Genomic DNA, 8,785 nt, shown 5'->3' on the forward strand with positions numbered 1-8,785 from the left:
AGGGGGAAGGGATAACATACAATACCCTTGTTGTGTTACATATATTATTTGCAGTGATCACACTGATCCAAATACTTTACAACTGTTATTAGATTAAACCAGCCTGAGCAGCTCTATCTAGACAGTAAGATGATTTCTTAGATTAACCAGCCTGAGCAGCTCTGTCTAGACAGGAACGAGATTTTCTAGATTAAACCAGCCCGAGCAGCTCTAGCTAGACAGTAAGATGATTTCTTAGATTAACCAGCCTGAGCAGCTCTATCTAGACAGTAAGATGATTTCTTAGATTAACCAGCCTGAGCAGCTCTGTCTAGACAGTAACGAGATTTTCTAGATTAAACCAGCCCGAGCAGCTCTAGCTAGACAGTAAGATGATTTCTTAGATTAACCAGCCTGAGTAGCTCTATCTAGACAGTAAGATGATTTCTTAGATTAACCAGCCTGAGTAGCTCTATCTAGACAGTAAGATGATTTCTTAGATTAACCAGCCTGAGCAGCTCTATCTAGACAGTAAGATGATTTCTTAGATTAACCAGCCTGAGCAGCTCTATCTAGACAGTAACGTGAAGCAGGAACATGAATTAACAAAGAGGCAACAACAAAAGAGGAACATGATTTGAGTTTGAGCAAATGATGACAGAGAACAAGCAACTTCAGAAGCACCTTTCGTGAGGAGTGGAAGTGTGTGTGTGTGTGTGTGTGTGTGTGTGTGTGTGTGTGTGTGTGTGTGTGTGTGTGTGTGTGTGTGTGTGTGTGTGTGTGTGTGTGTGTGTGTGTGTGTGTGTGGTTTGTCCACTGGGTGTGGCCGGAACTGTTGTGGGGGGGCCTGTAGCGACACCCCGGGGCCCGAGGCCATCGGGCCCAGACATTGCCACCCCAGCAGAGAGCCACGCCCCCGCCCAGAAGCACCAGATGGAGAATGCAGAGAGGAATCCCCCCCCAGGCAAGAGGAGCCCACGGGAGAAGGATAAAGGGCACAGGGCCCCAGGCCCTGACCCAATCCGCCAAGCCGAGAAAAGGCCGGAGCAGGGCTCCCGGGCCGAGCGGGCCGAAAGCCCCCCCAACCCCGGCGGCGAGGCCCGCCGCACCCCCGGAAGCCGGCCCACCCACCCCCCCCCCCCCCCCAAGCCGGCAAGGCAGAGATGGTCCCAGCCGCCGCGCCCCGGACCAGCCCCGCCCTCAGACCCGGAAAAATGAAGGCCCGAACAGGCCCCTGTCGGAGGACAGTCAACTCTTCACCCCCAGGAGCCTCATATCCCACCCCCCACTTTCCCGCCCCATGATTCTTCCTCCGATCTTGAAAGATACACCCACACTCCCACCTTCCCCCCGCACAGACACCCACCCCCACACCCACACCCACCCCCACCCCGACACAAACACAGACACAGACACAGACACTCACACAGACACTCACACACTAACACACTTAGGGGGGGGGGGTTGAGTGACGTTATATTTCTATAAAATGAATAATCTGCATTGGTAATAGTTAACTTATGATCAATAGTCTGGTTATTCATTTTCTAATCCATCAGTAATCTGGATGTCAGTCTTCTGTAGTATGATAATCGTGTGTGTGTAAGACAGAGAATGCCAAAGAAAGGTGGGAAGTCTGCGGAGGGCGGACCGGTTCCGCTGGAGAAGAAAGCTCGGGCCGTGGACGAGATGATCCAGAAGGAGAAGCTGCTCACACTGTTCCTTAAGGTGCAGACAATGGTTTTATGAGTCCATCGCTGACGGTACTTTTCAGCAGCTCCTCCAATGTCTGTGTTAACTTCTCCATGTTGGGTGCAGGACAAACTGCAGAAGGAGGAGAGGAACACTGCGGTGAACCGGCTAAAGCTCATGGAGGTATGGAGGACGATCCTCCGTCAGACCCGTGGGACGGAGCTGCAGGCCGAGGCCACCGCGTACAGGCAGATGTTTGAGAAGCAGCTGGACGAGAACGACAGTGTCATAGAGGTGAGATTGTTCTTTCAGGGCGTTGTTCTAAAAATGGCGAAAACCAGGGTCAGGTTCTACGGTGATGCCACATATGTGGTGTGTCCTGTCGCCTCAAAAAGTCCAAAAGCTGCTCTGAGACTTAAGATGTGTTCACATTCCCCTGTTTGGTCCGGACTGGAGTTCTCTTGGGGTAAAAATGAACTCTGAACCAGAGCTAACAAGCGATCTCTGGTCCCCTTGAAAACATCGATCTAGGTTCAGTTAAAAATGGTCTTTCTAGCGAGAGGACGTGATGTAGTGTGCAATGCATTCTGGGTAGTAAACAAACAAAGCTCACTGCGCGAATCAGATGAAGAAGACGCAGAAAGAAAAAGTGGTAAAATATCTCCTGGGCAGACGTGGACTAGTGAGGAAGAAGTAGTGAAAAAGACTCATTGATATCTGGTCTGAAGACGAGATATCGCAGTTGTTTGTGGCTACCCATTAGCCACGCGCTAACTAGCCTAGCCACCACAGGCTAAAGCGGCGGGACTTCTGGTTTCAGTCCGGACCAATCAATGAGTCGAGTTTCTTCTTTACTTCCTCTTTGGTCAGTGTTTGTTTCGGGCAACAGCGCCCCCAAATGAGCAGCTGTTGTAATTATGTGACATTTTCCAGGCATTTACCAGACATTCACTACTTTTCTAGGTATTAAACGAGGTCCTCGAACGCCAGTCCATTTCATTGCCATTGACTGTTTAACTCTGTGGTTTGTTCTGCGTTGCAGAAAATGTTGCAGGAGCAGCGGGAGGCGGAGCTTCAGCTAGCTCAAGCGCGGTATGCTCACGTGCAGCACTTAGAGCGTCTGCAGGCGCAGCAGGACAAACGACTGAGAAGTCTTGAACAGCACTGGGAGGACATCTTGGAGCGCACCCGCTCCACGCTCAGCTCTGAAAGGTAAATTGCGCCCCCTGGAGGCTCGCCACAGTGATGTACAAAACTGCTCAGAAGTATGAGACTATTCACTGCCTCTATATTTAAGTCTAACTGAACCAATAACTTTAGAGAGTTAAAAAAGGCAAATAAAGCGACGTTGACTGACTGTGTAGAAGCCAGTGAGTCTGCTTGCTGCTGTAACGACGTGTCGATGCATGAACTTCCTGCGGTGTGTTTCAGGAAGCAGACACTGGCTGACATTCAAAAGCAGCAGGACAGAATACAGAGTCTGATGCTTTCCACGGAGCGGAGTCACGAGGAGGAGAAGATCCGCATCCAGCAAGTCTACGACGACTGCCAGGTAGAGTTCGTACGCTCTTTGGACGAGGTGCCACCCTGTGCACTGGCTCGGGAGTGTTTCACTGTTCGCTCTCCTGCCCCCTTGTGGACAGGTACACCATGAAGACTTCAACCTGATGCCGGACGAAGTAGACGACCAGACGGCTCTGAAGAAGAAGCTGTTGGTCATAGATAATCTCATAACAACGCTCTCGACGAAAACGGAAAAGAACAACCGCAGCAGGAAGAACATAGAAAGGCTGCGGGTCAGTGGCGCCGCGCTCTCACAGACCTCAGCACAGTCACTCTGAGGTTCTGTTTAAACGGCAATGATTTCAAATGGAAATGTAAAATGTTTGTTGCATTCTGGGTGTCCGTTTTCACAATAACGGTGCTTGGAAATGACTCTCAAGGTGGAACATTTTGAAAAACGCTCGGGCTTCGTCGCTGTGTAGACGGCGGAAACGCTGCTGCTCCGCTCCACACCTGTGTTAATAATAATTCTTCTGCACATGCTCAGTAGATGGACAATCAGAATAATGTTTCCTCTGTGGTGTCATGACTCCCAGTCCAGATTCTCCTGGACTTGGTACTTTTATTTTGACAGTCACCGTAATATCAATTTAACTTGGTCGTCTGTCTACTAGAATGTCCCTGTTCTCCCGTTGCTAATGATTATAGCGTGTTGTTCTCTGCTGCATGTGCACCCACTACTGGCCCAACATGAAAACTGGATTATTTTCAGCATTTCCGCCATTTGCTTGTAAACGGACATCGTTTTCAAAATGTTGCCGTGTAAATTTGAAGCTGTAATCATCAGTCAAACGTCTGAAAACATCTTTGTTCCCTCGCTCCATCAGGCCACCACCCACCATCTGAAGGAGGAGCTGGTCAGGGTGAAGTCGGAGAACAAGTCGCATTTAGAAGACCTGAAGACCGCGCGAGACGAGGTGAACAGAAAGTGTCACGAGCTTCAGGATTGGCTGAACCAAACTCGCGGCGAGGCGAAGAAGCGGCTCACCAGGCTCACCGTCCAGGGGGACGGCGCCAGCAAGAGACTACAGGCCGCCATCAAAAAGGTGTGTATGTGTGTGTGTGTGTGTGTGTGTGTGTGTGTGTGTGTGTGTGTGTGTGTGTGTGTGTGTGTGTGTGTGTGTGTGTGCTTATTATTCTTCTGCTCTTCCAGGGGGAGACGGTTCTCCGTGTGGCAGAAATCTGCTGCAAGCTGGAAAACAAACCTAATATTTCATGGCCGCCATCGTCTCGGCCCAAAGAGGATTCCCAACAGGTGAGACAGACTGTTTACACGCCAACGTTTCAAGTGAAAACCTTTCAGAAACACTGTACACGACAATGTGTTGAAAACAGTGTCCAGGAAGACCGTGTGGCGTCTCTGACATGTCCATAACGTGTCCTTCTGCAGGCACTGACGGCGCCCCTGAAAGCCGCCATACTGCAGAGACAAGCGGCGCTGCAGCACAGGGACAACCTGTGCCGAGAGAACCAGCAGCTGCGGTTCCTGATTCGTCAATATGTGGAGGACGCCACATTGGGCTGTTGCTGCGCCCCGCTCGCCGTATCCCAGGCCCCGACCACTGACATCCTGCCGTCTGCAGACAGACGCCACACCATCATCGAGGGGGTCCACGCCATCAAATACTCCCTGTGAGAGAGACAGCGTGGCTTCAGTCTGGGTGAACGGACAACTCATCCACAGAACTGCAACCCATACAACAGGGATCCCCAACCTCGGTCCTCGAGGACTCCTGTCCTGCATGTTTTAGCTCTCTCTCAGTTGCAGCACACCTGAATGCAATGAAGGGCTCGTTATTGGGCTTTTTCACAACCTTGGTGATGACATCATCATTAGATTCAGGTATGCTGAAGCAGGGAGAAAACTAAAACATGCAGGACAGGGGCCCTCGAGGACCAGGGTTGGAGACCCCTGGTCTACAATCTTCAGTCTGCGTGACCACAGATTTCAATGAAGGTCAAACAGGCGATTCAGGCCTTTTCTCTTGATTCAGCAGGTGTTTTGTTTCTCTCTGATTCAGGGGGTCTGGGTGTTTTTTCCTTTGATTCAGAGGTCGAGGTGTTCTTTATTCCTTCAGGGAGTGTTTTGTGCCTTGGACACTCATCTCACATTCTCCTTTGAATATTTTAAATATTATCTAGCGCACATGTTGAATATTCAATATAAATAAAGGCTGAGGAATGCATTGGGGGTGTTGTGTTGTGCATCTTAGAAAAACAATCCTCGCTATGCTCAGCTGGTCCCACAAATGTGTGCAGGCAAAATTAAGTTTGCGCCCACACCTTTAATACATCGAGGCTATGAAGTCAACAATTAACCACAAATACATGAGTAAAGGACTGAGGAAACCGGTTTATCAGGAGAAAAGATCCCTTACGAACAAGATGGACATGCTCGCGGCGCTAACCCGGCATCAGAGGGAATATCGGGAATGTAGCCTGATGCTATTCACGGAGACCTGGCTAACGGAGCTAACACCGGACTCGAACGTTACGCTGGATGGTTTCCAACTGACACGGGCAGACAGGACAAAGGAGAGTGGTAAGAGGAAAGGAGGAGGGCTGGCAGTGTTTGTGAACGATAGATGGTGTAATCCCGGGCACATCACTGTTAAAGAGGAACTCTGCTGTAAGGACATTGAACTGTTAGCGGTTAGCATGAGGCCGTATTACCTGCCGCGGGAATTCTCGCACGTTATCGCGATAACTGCATACGTTCCCCCCTCTGCTAACGCCCACGCAGCGTGTGATGTCCTGCACTCGCTCACAAACAGGCTGCAGACACACCACCCGCAGGCTCTCCTCCTCATCACTGGTGACTGTAATCATGCCTCTCCTCCTTCTACCCTGCCCACCTTCTAACAATATGTCACCTGCTGCACCAGAGACAATAAAATACTGGACCTTTTCTATGCCAACACCAAGGGGGCATACACCTCATCTCCTCTCCCTCCCCTTGGCCGATCAGATCACAACCTTGTGCACCTCCTGCCTGTGTACAAAACTCTGGTACACAGACAACCAGATGTGACCCGCACCATTAAAATCTGGTCCGATGAGGCAGAAGAGGCTCTCAAAGACTGTTTTGAGACAACTGCATGGGAAGTGTTCTATGAGGACCACGGGGAGGACATCGACGGCCTCACAAACTGCATCACAGACTACATAAACTTCTGTGTGGATTACACGGTACCCACCAAGACCATACGCTGTTTTGCCAACAGCAAACCGTGGATCACTCCTGAGATAAGGGCCGTCCTCAAGGACAAAAGGAAGGCCTTTGAATCAAACGACAGGGAGGAGATGAGGACTGTGCAGAGAGAGCTGGGAAAGAAGATCAGGGAGGGGAAAAGCAGCTACAGGAGGAAGATGGAGGAACAGCTGCAGCAGCGGAATCTCAGTGGAGTCTGGAAGGACCTGAAAGCGATCTCGGGTCACAAGGACTCAAACACCAAGCTGGTTCGGGACCAGGAGTGGGTGAATGATCTGAACATTTTCTTCAACAGATTTGAACAGCCATCCGCCCCTCCCCCGACCCATTCCATCCCGCTGCAATCACCATCACCAGCTGTCCATCTGCGCCCCCTGGTGAGCTCATCGATGGACCAGCTGCAGTTCGCCTACCAGCCAGGCATCATGGTGGAGGACGCCATCCTCTACCTCATGGAGAGATCTCTCTCTCACCTGGAGAGGGCTGGGAGCACTGTGAGGATCATGTTCTATGATTTCTCCAGTGCTTTCAGCACCATCCAGCCCACACTTCTGGGGGACAAGCTGCAGCACACTGGAGTCGCCCCTCACCTCACATCCTGGCTCCTGGACTATCTGACCGACCGGCCACAGTTTGTGAGGACATGGGACGGTGTGTCTGACCTGGTCATCTGCAGTACGGAGGCTCCACAGGGGACGGTCCTGGCTCCCTTCCTCTTCACCCTCTACACTGCAGACTTCTCCCACAACACATCCACCTGTCACCTGCAGAAGTTCTCTGACGACTCCGCCATCGTCGGCCTCATCACCAACGACGACGAGGGGGAGTACAGAGAACTCAACCTGGACTTTGTGGACAGATCAATGCGGGTAAAACCAAAGAGCTGGTGGTGGACTTCCGCAGGCAGAGACCCACTCCCCCCACACCGGTGAACATTCAGGGAAAGGACATTGAGATAGTGGACTCTTATAAGTAGCTGGGTGTTCATCTGGACAATAAACTGGACTGGTCTGACAACACACAAGCTCTCTACAAGAAGGGCCAGAGCAGACTCCATGTGCTGCGGAGACTCAGGTCCTTTGGAGTGCAGGGGGCGCTCCTGAGGACCTTTTATGACCCAGTGGTGGCATCAGCCATTTTCTATGGAGTGGTCTGCTGGAGCAGCAGCACTCCGGCTGCAGACAGGAACAAACTGAACAAACTGGTGAGGAAGGCCAGCTCTGTCCTGGGCTGCCCCCCCTGGACCCTGTGGAGGTGGTGGGAGACAGGAGGATGTTGAAGAAGCTTTCATCCCTGATGGAGACCGTCTCCCACCCCCTACATGGTACCGTCACATCACTGGGCAGCTCCTTCAGTGACAGGCTTCGCCACCCGCGGTGTCTGAAGGAGAGACTCCGCCGGTCCTTCCTCCCTGCTGCAGTCAGACTCTTCAACCAAGCCTGCTCCCAGTAGACCACTGCACACCACAACCGGACAATATCACTCCACTCCAACAGTGCAATAAGTGGTGCAATAACTATAATAATCTATAAAAACGTACTTACTATGTGCAATACATCCACTCCCATATTCTGTACATGTCCACACTTATAGGCACTGTGTGCATATTTTTTATTATATTGTATTTTTATCTGCTTTTTTTAGTTTCTGTTATGTGTGCTTCTTTCTCTTTACTATCCTGTTGTACCACTGCAAATTTTTCCACATGTGAGATAAATAAAGGGATATCTTATCTTATCTTAAAGTCCATGCACAGGAACAACAGGCAAACTCCAAACAGATTTAAAAAAAAACAAAAACAACTTGTGGTTGGATGTCTATTTCATGCATCACTGTAGCACATAATAGGTTTAAAGAAGTAATATAGTTATAGAGAAACTGTAGAGTGTGTTTATCTCAATGTGTTTGTGTGCGTGTGTATCCATACAGGGAGGTGAGTACGCCTCCTGCTGGCGTCACAGAGGATGTGCAGCTATATATACAGTATATACATATATAACAGGTGATTTTGTCCTACATGAAGTAATAAACCAAAATGAAATGCTGGGCCTGACAATGTTATATCTGTTGTGTGTAATGTGAATTATTTTCCTCATCCTCAAATATAAAAATGAGGAAACAAAATACTGGAGGATGCGGGCATCGATCCCGCTACCTCTCGCATGCTAAGCGAGCGCTCTACCATTTGAGCTAATCCCCCACATACCGAATGAAATGACAACCACCCAACTTAACCCATGTCAAGCGGAGTGCATTGGCACGCGTTACATCGTCTTTTGTATTTTTATTCCTGTTTGATGCGTAAACACATTCTACAGCACGTCACACACTTCTTTAAAC

The sequence above is a fragment of the Lipophrys pholis genome (assembly GCF_963383615.2).
Source record: "Lipophrys pholis genome assembly, chromosome: 16".
NCBI classification, from domain to species: domain Eukaryota; kingdom Metazoa; phylum Chordata; class Actinopteri; order Blenniiformes; family Blenniidae; genus Lipophrys; species Lipophrys pholis.